Raw genomic sequence first — 17,564 nt, 5'->3', positions numbered from 1 at the left:
TATTACCAATGATGGTGATTGAATAATGCTAGTTGAAGTGATCCTAAAAATAAATGGTCACAATAGATAGAATTTCTCCTTTTCTCTAAATGCATTTCCTTATATAGGAGGGTTAGAGTTAATAGCCAACATTTATCAAGTACTTAGTTCAGCTACAGTAGTATGATGGGCACTTAATATATGTTGGCAAATTCAACTTTCTTATTAGTCTATACTTTAGATACTACTATTATTGTCATTTGACTTATTTAAACCTGAGTGGTCTGGCACTGAAGCCTCTGTTCTCCTCTGTACAATATTGCCTTGTGAAGAATGTGAAAAATGGTAGCATATCTAGGGCATCTTAGGGTTGCTTTCCTGATAAAGAATGCCCAAATGGTTCTAAGGAGGAGACTGCCATTAGTGTACAAGATGGGCTTGCTAACAAGAACCTGTACAAAGTGTCCTCACATTTTGGGGGGGGGGCAAGAAGTATTCATCTCCAAGAAATACCATATTCCCTCTCATCATAAGATACACCTACATAAAGGAAATAGGCATGGACATTTCAAACCCTGGGCTTGAGGTAGATTTCAAGCTCAAATGCCTTACATGGCAGGGTGATGAATCTTGCTCCCACACTGCCAGGAAAACTTTCTACTTTCATTGAAATGATGAAATGGAAGTGATGGCACTGGGCCTAATGAACTGCTCTTCACCTGATAATGTGTGATGTGGCGAGGGATGGGATTTGGAAAGGGAGGAACTTGGAAGTTCCACAGTCAGCAGGATTGGAGGAAAAGGTGGAAAACATTTTAGAAAAAAATAGTATGACAACTGCTGTTTCAAACATTTCTTCTTTTCTATCTATGACTCTCCTATTCCATAGTTAGTGATCACATTGTACCAAAAATGTTTTGCTTATCCCAATTTCCTCTGAAATCTACGATTATAATCCTCCGAGAGCCTGCTCATTTGTCTTAAGCACACTTTACCTTGAATTTCTTTTTTTTTTTTTTTTAAGATTTTATTTGTTTATTTGACAGAGAGAGCCCATGCAAGGGGGGCAGCAGGCAGAAGGAAAGGGAGGAACAGGCTCCCCACTGAGCAGAGAGCCGGATGTGGGGCTCAATCCCAGGACCCTGGGATCATGTTCTGAGCGGAAGGCAGAGGCTTAACCCGAGTCCCCAGGTGCTTCTTGAATTTCTTTAATAATGCTTTTCCCCTCAACTTTTAAAAGTACATATGTACCTTATGGAAAACTGAGAAGCAAAAGAAGCAAGGAACACAGAATCATCCATGATTATAAGCAGTCCATATTTTGATGTATCCTTCCAGTTTTTGCTGACATTTCAATGTTTGCAAGAAGTCCTTTTGGGTGCACACATTTATTCTGAGGAGTATACATTTTTTGAGATAGTGTGATATGTATCTTTTTTTTTTAACATCATAACTATTTACAGTCCAAAGTCTTAAGACCATGAGTAGTTTGATTATCAAGAATACACTACACAGTAATATCCAGGAAAGAAATATAATCCAGTCTTTTCTAGGGGCAAATACTTCTCAAAAGAAAAAATGATAAAAGACTCTGGATGAATATTGGCTAAGTTACAATTAATATACTGTATTTTCTTAATGCTCAATTCAAAATAAGACATAGACCAATAAAATACAATAAGCACAATTCTTTTGGATGACCCTAAAATGTATAGTATTAACATTCCAGCAAAAGATATGTTATCCTTTAAGTATTTTAAAAATCTATTCATATAGTATGGCCAAAAGAAATTCACACAATCACTGATGGTTATAATCAAAATGTAAACATGAACACAGCTGTACACATTCCTTTCCTTGTACTTCCTTCTGCCTTTGTGTCATCCCAATAGTAATAAAATAAGTCTTGATGTATATTGTTTAGAGATGATTTAACTGTTCTATCTTCAAGAAGGTTCTTTTCTATTATACATAACAAAAAGATATTCACAAGTTGTTTTATTCACTATTTCTATTTTTTTTTATATACACTGTGACCTTGAAACATTTAAAAAGCTTAGGTACTGCAAAATAAAGATAGAAACTTGTTCACAATAAACTCAGGCACTTTATAAAAAGTGAACATATATAATCACGGTTATAATCTGAAATTATTTTCTAGCTATGGACACACTATCAAATAATTCTCCTTTTTACCTTCTCTCCCCTCTTTGCCCCTCAGGCCTGAGGATAGTAAATGATCTCCGTTATGACTATCCCTGTGGTACTGTATTATTTCTTGATTGCTATCCTAAAAACTGCCTTAAAACTTTTAAAATTGTTCTTTTATTAAACTCTACTTATATTACTCAATTGAAGTGTCCTATCTATTTATGAATGCACACTTGACTGATACCAGCTAAAAGATTTCAGGTGATAGCTAATGTCAGGAGGAAAAATAACACTATCAATTCAAGAGATTGTTGATTTCCTGAGAGCAGACACCTTTTATGTCTTGTTAATTAATGTGTCCTTATGACTTAGTGTAAATAGATATAATATAGAAACACACAAAAATAGTTTTTAAATAAAAGAACAACTACTCAAATGAAAGAATGTGGGTTGAAAAGACTCATAAGAGAATCATTCAAGTCTTGTAATTCTTTGTCAGGGTTTTTCAATAGTGATAAGACATAGAATCCAAGTTATAGTCTGAAATTATTCTGATATTAATTGAGAAATTTAATCTTTATGATTTGATACAAATATAGTTGTACTTGGCTGAATCATGTCCCACCTCCTTTACTGAATTCAGGTCCAGCCGGAACTCAGAATTTGGATCTTATTTGGAAACAGAATTTTTGCAGATGTAATTAAGTTGAGGTCATGCAGGATGAGGGTAGGCTTTAATTCAGTAACTGCTGTACTTATAAGAGAGAAATTTGATGAAACAAGATGGGATCAGGAGGGAGACAAACCATAAGAGACCCTTAACCTCACAAAAAAAACTGAGGGTTGCTGGTGGGGGGGAAGGAGAGGGTGGCTGGGTTGTGGATACTGGGGAGGATATGTGCTATGGTGAGTGCTGTGAAATGTGCAAGCCTGATGATTCACAGACCTGTACCCCTGGTGCAAATAATATATTATATGTTAATTTAAAAAAAAGAGGGAAATTTGGGCACAGAGGGAATGCATAATGGGAAGATAATGTGACAAAAACAGAGAGAATGTCATGTGAAAATGGAGGCAGAGATGGAAGATATGTGTGTGCAAAATAGGAAATGCCAAAGATTACTGGGAACCGCCAGAAGCCAGGAGAGGGGTATGAGATAGATCCTTCCTCTGGACCCCCAAAGAGGAGCCAATTTTGCTGACATCATTATTTTAGTTTTCTGACCTCCTGAACTATGAGAGAATACATTTCCATTGACTTAAGCTACCCAGTTTGTGTAATTTTTACTAGTCTTAGGGAAAAAAAATATAATAGTTCATTTATTCTGCAGATGTTCATAAACATCTAACATATGTCAGGCACTAGGCTAGGCATGTGACAAAATGGTATACAAGACAAAGACAATGTCTTCATGAAGAACATATTGGAGTGACAGTAAACAAATGACAGTAAACAAAGGGACAAATAAGCAAGGGATACCGTGTCAAGGAGTGATGGCAAGTACAAAGGAATAAAGCATGGTATGATAAAGAGAATTAATGGAGGATACAGTTTTATATGAATTGATTCCAGACTTTCGTAGGTAGTTGTATTTAATGAACAATTTAATTGAAATGGAGGATCCAAATATATGAAGATCTAGAATAAAAATGTTCCAGACCAAGAAAACACACATATAAAAGTTCCAAGATGTGAACAAGTTTGATGTATTTGAGAACAACAAGACTAGTGTGTCAACAGGATAATAAACAAGGCATATAACATGGGTGAAATAACACAGTAGTGTCACAGATTCCCTCTTAATACTTAGTAAGGGATTTTTGTTTTATTCTAAGCATACTTGGAAACCATTGTAGTTTGTTTGTATAACTGAGGGAGACTATAAATTATTTAATTTGTATTTTAAGAACATCACTGCGGCTTCTGTGTGAAGCCATGTTGAGAATTTAGGCAGTGGTGGTCATGAAAATAACCCAAAGTTAAGACAAATTTTGGGACAAAAGAAAAGAAAATTTGCTTCTAGACATGAAGATGTGACATGTGGTGTGAAAAAAAGACAAGGATCAAGGAAAAATTCTAATTATTCATCCAAAGCAGTTTGTAACTGATGATGGGATTTACTGAAATGGGAAACCAGAGAAACCAAGAGTTCAGTGGCCCAGCAGAGTTTGGAATGCCTACAGCATAGTTAATGGGAAAGGTAAATTGATAATTGGATATTAGAGTCAGGATCTTGGGAGTCATTTTTCTATGAAAACAAGGAAGAGAAATGAGACAGTAATTACAAGGGCAAAATAGTATTTCAGGGAATTAATCATGTGCATATTTTTAACCTGAGTGATATTATGATGTTTGTCTGATGATGGAAATAGTCCAGAAAGTAGGAATACATTTAATCATAAATGTGATTTGGAGGGACAGGAAACTGCAAAAGCATTGTCACTGAAGCAAGTGTGAAGGATACAATGTGCAAACAAAAGGGCTGGACTAGAATTAGGGTCAGTAGACCCACTTTAGCAGAAGGAAAGGGCAGAATAGAATGATATAGATCTAGGCTATTTGGTTCATTTGCTGGTGCTAAATTAAGTAGTTTTCTTCTAATTGCTTCTATTTTTCTTAAAGACAGGGAAGCTTAGAATGAAGAGTGGGGAAGAGGGATTAGTGTGTTGAAAAGAAAACAGTCATTAAAAATTATGTTGGAGAGTAGAGAATAAAATATGAAATTAACACAAGCTGATTTCATAGTCTGGAAATAATGAGGGCCCAACTTAGTTGTTGTAGATTTAAAGTGAGACCAGCTAGTACAGTTCCATTTTCTCTGGTTATACACTTAGGCACAGGTGAGGAGGGGTTAATATTGGCTTTGGCTGGATTCAGATTTTGTAAAGTCAGTACGATAAAAGGTCAAAGAATTAGTATGTGTACAAAGTGTGATGGGCTGTGGGATTTAAACCAGTAAAAAGGGGAGTAGGGACATCAAGGTGATGAAGGACATTTAAAATATGATATTCAAAAATGATGTAATTAATTATTGAAGGCCCCAGTGGATAAAAATTGTGTTAGCCTTATAGATGCTAAAGTGAGTGAGCTAGATTTAAAAATTCATTTCAAAATGCACAATAAATATAAAACAAGACAATTAAATTGGATTCAAGAACACACACACATTAAGTAACTGATATGTTAGGGAAAATCTTTGGACACTCTTAGAAAATTTCCACCAAAATCTGTAAAGTAGAAGTTGGTATACAATGGATGTTATTTTCATGAGTTTTAATTTGTTATGTTTCTTGCTTCTTCTTAATTTAAAATTGTAGAGTATTTGGAAAAAACTATTCAACAATATGAAATGTTGTTTACATAATAGTCATAAGAAACAATCACTTCTTCACATAAAAGTGGGCTATAATTTTTTTTAGAATTAGAAGTCCATACAGTTTTTGATAAATCCCTTGATTTTGTTTTCATTTACCTGTTACAATGTGGCAGAAGGATTTAATTTTTTTTTAATGCAGCAATGCTATTTACATCATGAATCAAAGTAGGTGAGAAATATCTCTCCTATTACTAGAAACAAAGCTTGATATTTTGGTTCAGACTTCTCGAATTTTTTTTCTTCTCTATTTTAACACTTATTCTCTAGTATTCTTATTCTTATTCAAGAAGAAATTTGAATCAGAAGCCCTAGGACACGGTAAACATTATGATAAATATTTCTCAATGGAAAGGGATGTTGGTTTTCATTGTTTGAAGTATATATCATCACAAAATACTATGAGAACTCACATTATTATGTTTTATCTATGTGCCATAAATTTTTATAGGTTAAAGATCTATTCATTATCAAGGACAGCAAATTGGTAGGTTATGTGTTTTACACTTCTCTTAACCTAATTATTTTTTTTTAAATTTTATATATCTGTTTTTATTTTAAATTTGATTTTATTTTTTCAGTGTTCCAAAATTCATTGTTTATGCACCACACCCAATGCTCCATGCGATATGTGCCCTACTTGATACCCACCACCAGGCTCACCCTACTCTTCACCCTCTCCCCTCCAAAACCCTCAGTTTGTTTCTCAGAGTCCACAGTCTCTCATGGTTCATCTCCCCTCCCATTTCTCCTAATTTCCTTTTCCTTTCCTTCTCCTAATGTCCTCTGTGTTATTCCTTATGCTCCACAAATAAGGGAAACCCTGTGGTAATTGGCTTTCTCTGCTCGACTTATTTCACTCAGTATGATCTCCAGTCCCAACCATGTTGATGCAAAAACTGGGTATTCTTCCTTTCTGATGGAGGTATAATACTCCATTGTATAAATGGACCATATCTTCTCAATCCATTCATCTGTTGAAGGGCATCTTGGCTCTTTCCACAGTTTGGCAATTGTGGCCATTGCAGCTATGAACATTGGAGTACAGATGGCCCTTCTTTTCACTACATCTGTGTCTTTGGGGTAAGTACCCACTAGTGTAATTGCAAGGTCATAGGGTAGCTCTATTTTTTTATTTCTTTAGGAATCTCCACACTGTTTTCCAAAGTGGCTGCACCAACATGCATTCCCACCAACAGTGTAAGAGGGTTCCCCTTTCTCCACATCCTCTCCAACACTTGTTGTTTATGGTCTTGTTAATTTTGGCCATTCTAACTGGTGTCAGGTGGTATCTCAATATGGTTTTGATTTGAATCTCCCTGATGGCTAATGATGATGAACATTTTTTCATGTGTTTGCTTAACCTAATTATTAATTTATTTCATTAATGGTCATTTTCTAGATAATTGAAATATCAGTGTGAGTTTTTTTAATGCCACTTTTTACATATTTTACTTTATTCCACACTTATTTTTTATTTTAAAACTTAAAAGTTAAGTTAATAATTTCTAGGTTTTTAAAAAATATAGCATAACTTATTTTTCAAAATATATATAAATAAAATATATAAAAATGTGTATATGTGTATTGCAACTACAAAAAAATGAGAAAATATGGTTAATCTACAAAATCAAACATATTCTTAACCCCATCAGAAAAATGAAGTTGCAAGGAAACAAAGTACAAAAAGAGACTAGCTCCTCTGGTGAGAGATGGGACCACAGATGATATCACCTTTAGCAGAGCACAGAAAAAGATGTGCCTATCATCCAAGTGGGTAACAAGAAGTCAGCTAAAAATTGAATGAATTCTTAAAAAGGCCAAGTGTAGGTTAGTGTTGATTTGAAATAGCAGAAAGAAAGTTCATAATCATTTCCAAACTTTCCCCCACAGACCTCCACCAGGAAACCACATAAAAGATTAGGGACAGAGCCGAGGTAGCCTTTCTCCTTGCAGCAGGTATGGAAGAAGTGATTGAGCCAGGCAAAAGCCCCACCTACATCCTGATCTCTCCCTCCCTTTCTTCTATAAAGTAAAAGATGTTAAACCACTAGGGCAGGAGCTAAGCATGCTTCAACCTCTGGAGTTTAGGCAGAGATCCAATGTTTCTTAGGGAAAAATAACAATAAAATCCATCTGCCTCTGGCTACCTGCTCCCGAAGAAGGAGGGATAGAATACCATATCCCCGGGACCTGGGTGGCTCAGTCAGTTGTATGTCTGCCTTTGGCTCAGGTCATGATCCTGCAGTCCCAGGATTGAGCCCCACAGCAGGCTCCCTGCTCAACAGGGAGTCTGTTTCTCCTTAGCCCTCTGCCCCTCCCCCGCCCTCACTCCTGCTCTCTCTCTCTCTCTTTCTCTCTCATTTGCTTGCTTTCTCTCTCAAATGATAGATAAAATCTTGAAAGAAAGAAAGGAAGGAAGGAAAGAAGGAAGGAAGGAAGGAGGGAAGAAAGAATCCTATCCTGAGACAGCAAGATCCACTGCTATTGGGGGAAAGGGGAAGGATAGAAGCAAAAAATTCTCTAACCCTGAAAGAGTCAGAAATCTGTCTGGCTAGTTCTTACAATGAGAACTCATAGAAGTTTATAACACATAGAAGGTTTTGCACAGAGAGAGAGAAAGAGAAAACCTCAGTGGGTGCAGAAAAAGAACTCGATAAGATCCAATATCCATGTGTGATAAAAACCATTAGCAAACAACCAATAGAAGAGTATTTCTTTAACTTGCTAAGTGGCATCCATGAAAAAAAATCTGTAGTTAGTATGTTTATTAGTGAAAGAATGACCACTTCCGCACTTAGATGGGAAACAAGTTAGAGACTTTTGCTCTTGCAACTTCCACTCAGTATCGAACTGAAGGTCTCAGCCAGTGAAATGAGGCAAGATGAATAGGTAAAAGGCATACAAATTATAAAAGAATAAATGAAAGCATTTTCATTCACTGATGTTATGATTTCTACATTGGATTTCCCAAGGGATTTATAAATAAAACTATAGAGCTTGTAAGTAATTTTAACAAGGTCTCAGGATTATAGGTTAAAATATAGAAATCAATTTTATTCTATGTACTACTAGAAATGAAGTAGAAATTCATATAAAAGATCAATGCCAGTTACAACAGCATTTAAACCATGAAGAATTAGTGATATATCAAACACAGTACGTATGAGAATTGCATGCTGAAAACTAGAAAATATTGGTGATAGAAATTTAAAAAGACACAAAAACTTAAATAAATATAGCACATCATGTTTCAAAAGACTCAGTATTTTTATGTTACTAATACTTCTAAAAGGATTCTATCTAGTAAATGCAATGGCCAATCAAAATATCAGCAGGCTTTTTTTTTTTTTTTTTTTTAACCTTTTCTTGTGGAAACTGAGAACTTGAGGCACCTGGGTGGCTTATTTGGTTAAGTGTCTGCCTTTGGCTCAGGTCATGATCCCAGGATCCTGAGATCAAGCCCTGCATTGGGGATCCCTGCTCCCTGCTCATTGGGGTCTCCTTCTGCCTCTCCCCAAGATGTTTTCTCTCTTTCTCTCACTCATTCTCTCAAGTAAATAAGTAAAATTAAAAAAAAAGAAATTGACAACTTGATTCTAAAATTTACATGTTAATAAAAAACATCTAAAACAAATAGTTTTGGGGGCACCTGGGTGGCTCAGTGAGTTAAGCTGCTGCCTTTGGCTCAGGTCATGATCTCAGGGTCCTGGGATCAAGTCCTGCATCGGGCTCTATGCTCAGCAGGGAGCCTGCTTCCCTCTCTCTCTCTCTCTGCCTGCCTCTCTGCCTACTTGTGATTTGTCTCTGTCAAGTAAATAAATAAAATATAAAAAAAATAAAACAAATAGTTTTTTAAAATAAGAATGCAATTGGAGGACAGACTACTTGATTTTCAAGGTTTAATGTAAACCTACAGTAAGTAAGAAAAGAGTAGACATATAGATCAATATAATAAAATAGAAAGCCCAGAAATAGACACACATACATGTGGTTAGTTAATTGATTTTTGACTAATTGTCAAGACAGTTCAATGGAAAAAGAATAGTCTTTTCAACAAAGAACAATTGGATATCCATATGTAAAAATGACTTTCATCCCATGAGAAATTAACTCAAAATGGAGCATAAATGTAACTATAAATCTTAACACTATAAAACTTCTCAAAGTAATGGAGAACATTTTTGTAATCTTATACTAAAGCAAGAGTTTACATATAAAATCATAAGCTGTAATAGAAAAATGATAAATAGAACTTCATGAAAATTGGGTACTTCTGTTCATTGGAAAATTATGTAGAGATTATAAATAAGTAAGCCACTGACATAGGTAAATATTTTGCAAACGAACACATCTCTGATGAAATACTTTTATTCAGATCACATAAGGAACTTTCACAAATCAACAGTAAAGAAACAGAAACATCAATAGAATTTTTATTAAGGATTTGAATATACATTTTATTAAAAACTATAGATACAGGTGGCAAGCAAGCACTTGAAATTATCCTCAATATCAATATTTGTCAAGGAATTGGAAATTAAAACTACAATATGATATTAGTGTCTTTTATGGGCTGAACTTCAAATTCGTATGTTGATGTGCTAATCTCTTAATGCCTCAAAAAATGACTATATTTGGAGTGAGGGCTTTTAAAGAGGTGGTTAAGTTAAAAAGAGGCTGTTAGGTTGGGCTGCAATGTATCTGACTGGTGTCCTTATAAGAAGAGGACTTTTGGACATACAAAGAGACACCTGGGACATACATGCACAGAGAAAAGACCATATGAGTTTACAACCTGAAGACAGCCATCTGCAACCAAGGAGAGAGGCCCCAGGAAGAAAACAAATCTGCTGATACCTTGATCTTAGACATCTGGACTCCAAAACCATAAGAAAGGACATTTCTGTTGTTTGAGTCACACAAACTGGTGTTTTGACAGCCTTAGCAAATTAATACAATATCCATTTACTAGGATAGTTAACACTTTTTTTTTTTTTTTTAATGACAACACCAAGTTTTAAGGAGCATATAGACCAATCAGGATTGGTGGTGGTAGGAAAACAAAATGGCACAACCAGATTGGTAACCAGTTTGTCAGTTTCTTTAACTATTAAATGTAAACTTTATAACTCACAATATTTATCCAATGGAAATAAAAGTATGTAACTACACAAAGACTTATGCCTGAAATTTTGTTGCATATTTATTTGTAATGGTCCAAAACAAGAAAGCATCTAAATATCTGTTGACCAATGAACAGATAAAACTGTGGTGCATCCATACTATAGAATACAATTGAACAATCAAAAGGTAGGAACCACTGATGTACATGCAATGACATGGAAAAAACTTTAAAGTTTTATACCAAATAAAAGAAGCCTGACAAGAAAGAATTCATATTTGTTTGTATGACATTCTTGAAATATAAAACTAGAGGTAGCAGTAGAATAGGTGTTTTCAAGTAAATAAAAAATCTGAAATAAAAGGGGGGTTGCTCCTGGATGCCTCAGTCAGTTAACTGTCCGACTTTTGATTTCAGCTCATCAAGATTGCAGGGTCGTGGGATCAAACACAGAGCCTGTATCAGGCTCTGGGCTCAGTGTGGAGTCTGCTTGTCCCTCTCCCTCTGAGCACACATGATCTCTATCTTTAAAATAAATAGATAAATAATCTAAAAAAAAAAAAGGAAATTGAATAGGTATTTTCAAGTTCTTGAGTTGGTTTGAGGACATTGACTACAAAGTAGTAGAAGGGTAACTGTGTGTGTGTGATGTAAATATCCCATATCTTGCTTATGATAATGATTATGACTATATATACTTTTCAATACTCCTAAAACTGTACATCTAAAAAAAGAGTGGTTTTGCTTTATATAAATTATAGCTTAGTGGTGTCTGGGTGGCTCAAGTGTTAAGTGTCAGCCTTTGGGGGCGCCTGGGTGGCTCAGTGGGTTAAAGCCTCTGCCTTCAGCTCGGGTCATGATCCCAGTGTCCTGGGATCGAGCCCCACATCGGGCTCTCTGCTCAGCAGGGAGCTTGCTTCCTCCTCTCTCTCTGCCTGCTTCTCTGCCTACTTGTGGTCTCTGTCAAGTAAATAATTAAAATCTTTAAAAAAAAAAAAAAAGAAAGAAATAAAGTGTCAGCCTTTGGCTAAGGTCATGATCCCTGGGTCCTGGGATTGAGCCCCATCATGCTCTTTGCTCAGCGGGAAGCCTGCTTATGTTCCCTCTCTCACTGTGTCTCTCTCTGTCAAATAAATAAAATCTTAAAAAAATTATACCACAATAAACCAGATATATTTCTAAAAGAAACATTAAATATAGAGAATAAAAAGGTGTAAAGACAGTTTGTAAATTTTAAGACACTGAATTACACAATAGTTTAACAAGAACTAACATTATGATAGTATTAAAGAAATGGTTATGGACTTAGTAAAATTCAAGTAACATATGTTAAATATATAATTTGACCTAAGCTTTCCATTAGGAATGCCATAGAATATAGAAAAATATAGTTAGAGCTCTTGCCTTATAATCATTTATTAAGGGAAACATTCATGACTGCAAGTAGCTATGATAACAGATATTATGTTTGAACTATTCTCTGAGTGCTCTAATATCACCAATGATAGAGCAGTTAGTTTTGATTGAAAATACTGGGAAAGGCTTCATTGAGATGACATTCAAATTGAACTCTGGTTTTCTGTTTACCCATCTCTTGATAGCTGCAAACATACTTTTCTGTGATGCAAAGTCAACATATCTCCATATGATTTTGAATGTATAAGGTGTTCAAAGATGTTAAGTGTATTTGAGTTTGCAGTACACTTGTGGGTACCATTAAACCCTTTCTTTTCCAAGGGTCATCTATTTCCATAGTAAAAAATGCATTTCAAAGTGAATTTCAACACTGGAGTCACCTAAGTAGTGCTCAGAAGACTCTGACTTGGCTCTAAGTAGAAATAGATTCTGGTAAGAAAAATGTTTGGTCTTTGTTTTCTTCCTAAAGCTCCATCTATCCATCTTTACTGGCTGTTCTGCAAGAACATCTCAAGAGAAATGACCCCATCTATGTTATTACATAGATAAATGAGTGAGAAAAACATACTTGTTTCCTCATATATTAGGCAACCACAGTGGTTCTTTGTCCATGTCACCTGCCCCTCACTATTCTGTTTATTAAATAATTTAATGCATCATGAGAGCCTACCATGTATGAGGTGGTATAGACATACTGTCTTACAATTGCCTTTGAGCAGATATTCTGAATCATATTTTATAAAGGAAGAAACAGACTCGGGGAGTTTATATCATTACTTTGATTCCATAAGTAGAGAAGTTTTTTTGATCAGAGTTGCAGTATGTATTTCCTTTATACTTTTTTAAAAAAAAATTCAGCATAACAGTATTCCTTGTTTTTGCACCACACCCAGTGCTCCATGCAATCCATGCCCTCTCTAATACCCACCACCTCCTCTAATACCCAACCTCCCACCCCCTGCCTCTTCAAACCCCTCAGATTGTTTTTCAGAGTCCATAGTCTCTCATGGTTCACCTCCCCTTCCAATTTCCCCCAACTCCCTTCTCCTCTCTAACTCCCCTTGTCCTCCATGTTATTTGTTATGCACCACAAGTAAGTGAAACTATATGATAATTGACTCTCTCTGCTTGACTTATTTCACTCAGCATAATCTCTTCCAGTCCCGTCCATGTTGCTACAAAAGTTGGGTATTCATCCTTTCTGATGGAGGCATAATACTCCATAGTGTATATGGACCACATCTTCCTTTATACTTTTTTTAAAAAAGATTTTATTTATTTATTTGATGGAGATCACAAGTAGGCAGAGAGGCAGGCAGAGAGAGAGGAGGAAGCAGGCTTCCTGATGAGCAGAGAACCCGATGTGGGGCTCCATCAGCACAATCCCAGGATCCTGGGATCATGACCTGAGCTGAAGGCAGAGGCTTTAACCCACTGAGCCACCCAGGTGCCCCTGTATTCTTTTATATTGCCAAGTGCTCACTTGCAATGTGGTTTCGGACATCTGAAGATCTGTCTTTTGTTTTTAGAGAGACACCAATCTACTTTGGCTAGGGTTTCAAGGTTCAATGTGAATGCCTATTACAAATGCAGATACCATAAAATTGGGAAATGTATTTGTCTGTTAAGCTGCAACTAGCTTTTAAAAATGAGAAAAAATTTAGGGAAAATTTTTGTCTCTGACTTGCTGGTTATTAAGAATAGTATTCTCCAGGGATCAGTGCTAGGGCTCTGCAGTCCCTTATTTGACTATCTTTTAATATAAAAGCTCTGGAAGAAAGAGCACTTAATGAGATGATCAAGTTTATAGATGAAAGTATGGCCTCCTGGGCTGAGGAGTGCCAGACTAATGGGAATAAACTTCAGCAGTTGCTCATCAGGCTATGGAATGCTCAGAGCCAGGGTAGATAAATTTGAGAGCAAGCGGGCATAAAGTTTTACTTTCAGTCAAAAGAATTCAGACCAAATAGATGAAATTAATACCTCTAAGTGGTATATATGAGCTGGGGAAATAGTCTTTCATCTGCTGCTGGCCCAGGATATTTTCTCTGAAAAAAAGAGTAACCTCCTTGAGTATCCTTAGGAAAAAAAAAATGAAAAAAGAAAATGGAACTACTCATTTGTTCTTGAATTCTGCATGCAGTTTTAGGTTTTGTACTTCAAGAAAGAGAAGGTCTTGCTAAAGGCACTGGAAACGACCAAGTTAGAATGATTTTGTAATATAGGAAAAGTTAAACAGATATAAACATAGGCTGTAGAGGCACACTTTTAGACTAAGAAAAGAATTTTTTCAAGTGTGAGAGTACGATCACCCCAGTAAAATTCAGCTCATTAATTTTGGATCAGATTCAGATTTCTAAACTTGTAAGCTTTATGTTTAAGAAAAATTTGATAGAAAAACACATAATTTATTCCAAGCACCTTCTACCAAAAAGAGAGCCCATGAAATGGAAAAGGCATCCATCCAACGTAGACCTTTTACGTTGTTCTTATGTGACTCTTTCAAAACAATGGTAGTAAGGATGGCAACTGTGTGGTGATAAGTACTGGTTGTTATACACAGCTAATGAATCATTGAACACTACATCAATAACTAATGATGTATTATATGTTGGTTAATTGAACATGATAAAAACAAAAAAAAATAGATAAATAAATAAATACATTGACAGATAAGTTAAAACGAAAAAACAATGGGATGCAGGGATTCTTTCTTCTTTTTGGGAGTTTAGGAAATGAACTTTCAAATAGGTTATTTGTATTTCTTCTCATTGAGCAGGTAGCTGGAGATATAACAAAGATTTAGATTCCTTCCATTTCCAAATCCAGTACTTGTTCTGCATCATGGACATTGTATTTAAGTAGAGGGAAATGGGGAGTTTCCTCTACTTAATCACTCAGTAGTCATACCTGGCCCACGGGATTTTTAAATTACTGTGGTTATTTAGCTAATAGAAAGGGACAGAGTCTCACATAGATTTTAATCCATATTTTCATCATTGTGTTGATGATAAAAACTTTCTAATTCAAAGATTAATATACTGTAAGTATTATTAGGATTATTGGATCATTGATATACCTAATTAAATAATACTAATAGGAATATTTATTACTCTTCTACAAAATGCTTCCAATACATGACTTTCTTTAATCTTCACAGTAGTCTTATGAGGAAGATATTTTTATTAACTAAAAACCCGAGAGAATACTGTCATTTCTTCCTCTATCCTACCTACCTCTCAGATCTTTGTTCTTTTTCAGCCTCAGTGCTAATACTTTGCTTAAGGCTTATCCCTGAACTACTTACTTCCCTCTAGTTATAACATTGCTCCTGCCTGCAGTTCTGCCCCATCCCATCTTCCTCCATGTTCTGTCCACTTATTTCCTTAAATGCAAATCTACACTTCCTGGAATACCTACCTATTGTCTATAAAGTAAAGTCAGTGTACATACATTCTCTGCTGCTCTGCTCATTCATATCTTAGGGAAGTCAGTGACTACACCTTATTCTTTCCATTAGATTGGTTGGCAAGGGAAATATAGTGATTTAACTTTAGATTGATGGGGAGGTAGCACTAATAAAACACATTTTTATATTTTCTGTTGTGGAATCAGGGTTAAGAATCAAGGAAGAGAGAAAGAGAGAATGAAGAGAATTGGAGTCATGGAAACTTAGATCTAAGTGAAGGATGAAATTGTTAATGCCAATGGATATGTGTGTGCTTGTACACATACACATATAACTTAGAGTGGAGGAAGAACTGTAAAGGTTTCTGTCTCATGAAAAGACTACATAAAATATGAATAGAGAAGACAGTTGGACATGTTTCATTTCAGCAATCCCCTGATAAGTATAGTTTTTATAAGCAGTAATTCAAATTAAAGAAAACATTTGCCTCAAGCATTTGAATCTTTTCATAATTTGTTTTCTGTATTGCGTGGGTGATCCACAGTTTTATTAGATAATGTGAGTATGTGTGTGTGTGTGTGTGTGTGTCTGTGTATATGTGCAAGAAAGAATCCCAGAACTTTATTTTTAATATCTTCATTTGCATTTTTATTTTTTTACTTTTAAAAATATTTTATTTATTCATTTGACAGAGAGAGAAAGAGAGCACAAGCAGGGGAGTGGCAGGCAGAGGGAGAGGGAGAAGCAGATGCCCTGCTGAGCAGAGACCCTGATGTGGGGCTCTGACCCAGGGTCCTGGGACCATGACCTGAGCTGAAGGCAGATGCTTTAACTGACTGAGCCACCCAGGAACCCCTTCATTTATGTTTTTGATCAACAAACAATTTTCCAGGGATCTAACCATTGATGCTGAAGCTTTTTCTTGAATATGTAATATATATCCAAGTCATTTTATTAATTATATATATATTTTTTATTCTTTTAAAATATATATATTGGTCTTTTTCAAATTATGTATGTACTTTAAAAGGTCAAATAATTTTACAATGTCTTTAATGAAATAGAATTAAACTTATTCTCAAACCTAATTCCTGCTCTACAGAGGCAATCATACTTTTAGTTTTTATTTCTAGTATTTACTTCCAGGTCATTAAAATTCCTTCATAGTATTTTTATATTTGTTTTTTAAAAATTTCATTTACTGTTTATTACTCTTCTAATGAGGAACCTTTAACACTTATAGTACACCTCATCTATGTGCCTGTACATCTGCACACACATCTCATGTGTAAATCCAACCATCCTCCTAAATTTATTACATCGTGACCTGACCCAAAGGTAGATGCTTAACCAACTGAACCACCCTGGGAACCTCTCAAACCCCAAATCTATGTAAGGTACATAGCTGCAGCTATAAACAATTTTTGTTCACTTAGGGCCCTTAAAAAATACATATGCTTCTTCCTTATTTTATTTTATCTTTTTTTTTAAAGATTTTATTTATTTATTTGACAGACAGAGATCACAAATAGGCAGAGAGACAGGCAGAGAGAGAGAGAGGAGGAGGAAGCAGGTTCCCTGCTAGGCAGAGACCCTGATGCAGGGCTGGATCCCAGGATCCTGGGATCATGACCTGAGCCGAAGGCAGAGGCTTTAACCTATTGAGCCACCCAGGCACCCCTATTTTATCTTATCTTACCTAAATTCTTTATTATTTCTTTGTTGCCAGGGAGTGAGTTTTTCTGGAGTTCTCCAGTCTTTCTCCAAGGATGCAGCCCTTCAATCATTCCATTTCCTGAATATAGTTCTATTCTATTTTCTCATTTCACACAGGCAGGGATTCAGCTTTGTATATAAGATTTAAAATTTTGGCCCTTGACAAATTTTACAAAAATCAACACCTGTAACCCTCCCCTCTTAGGCCAGGGTAACTGTAGCGTCAGCTAAAATCACATTTGCTTTTAGTTTGCTCTCTGTTTCTGGCCCCTGGAAATATCTCCATCCTCTCAGTTAGGTAGGCTTACCACTTACAAGGATACTTGTTGTAATTCACTGTAAATTTCCACATGTTTGAAGTGGAAGATTACCAGGTAATTTAATCTCCCATATT

Source organism: Lontra canadensis, unplaced genomic scaffold, assembly GCF_010015895.1.
Source record: "Lontra canadensis isolate GAN:19392208 unplaced genomic scaffold, GSC_riverotter_1.0 scaffold1, whole genome shotgun sequence".
In the NCBI taxonomy this organism is placed as follows: Eukaryota; Metazoa; Chordata; class Mammalia; order Carnivora; family Mustelidae; genus Lontra; species Lontra canadensis.
This window is presented reverse-complemented; position numbering follows the sequence as displayed.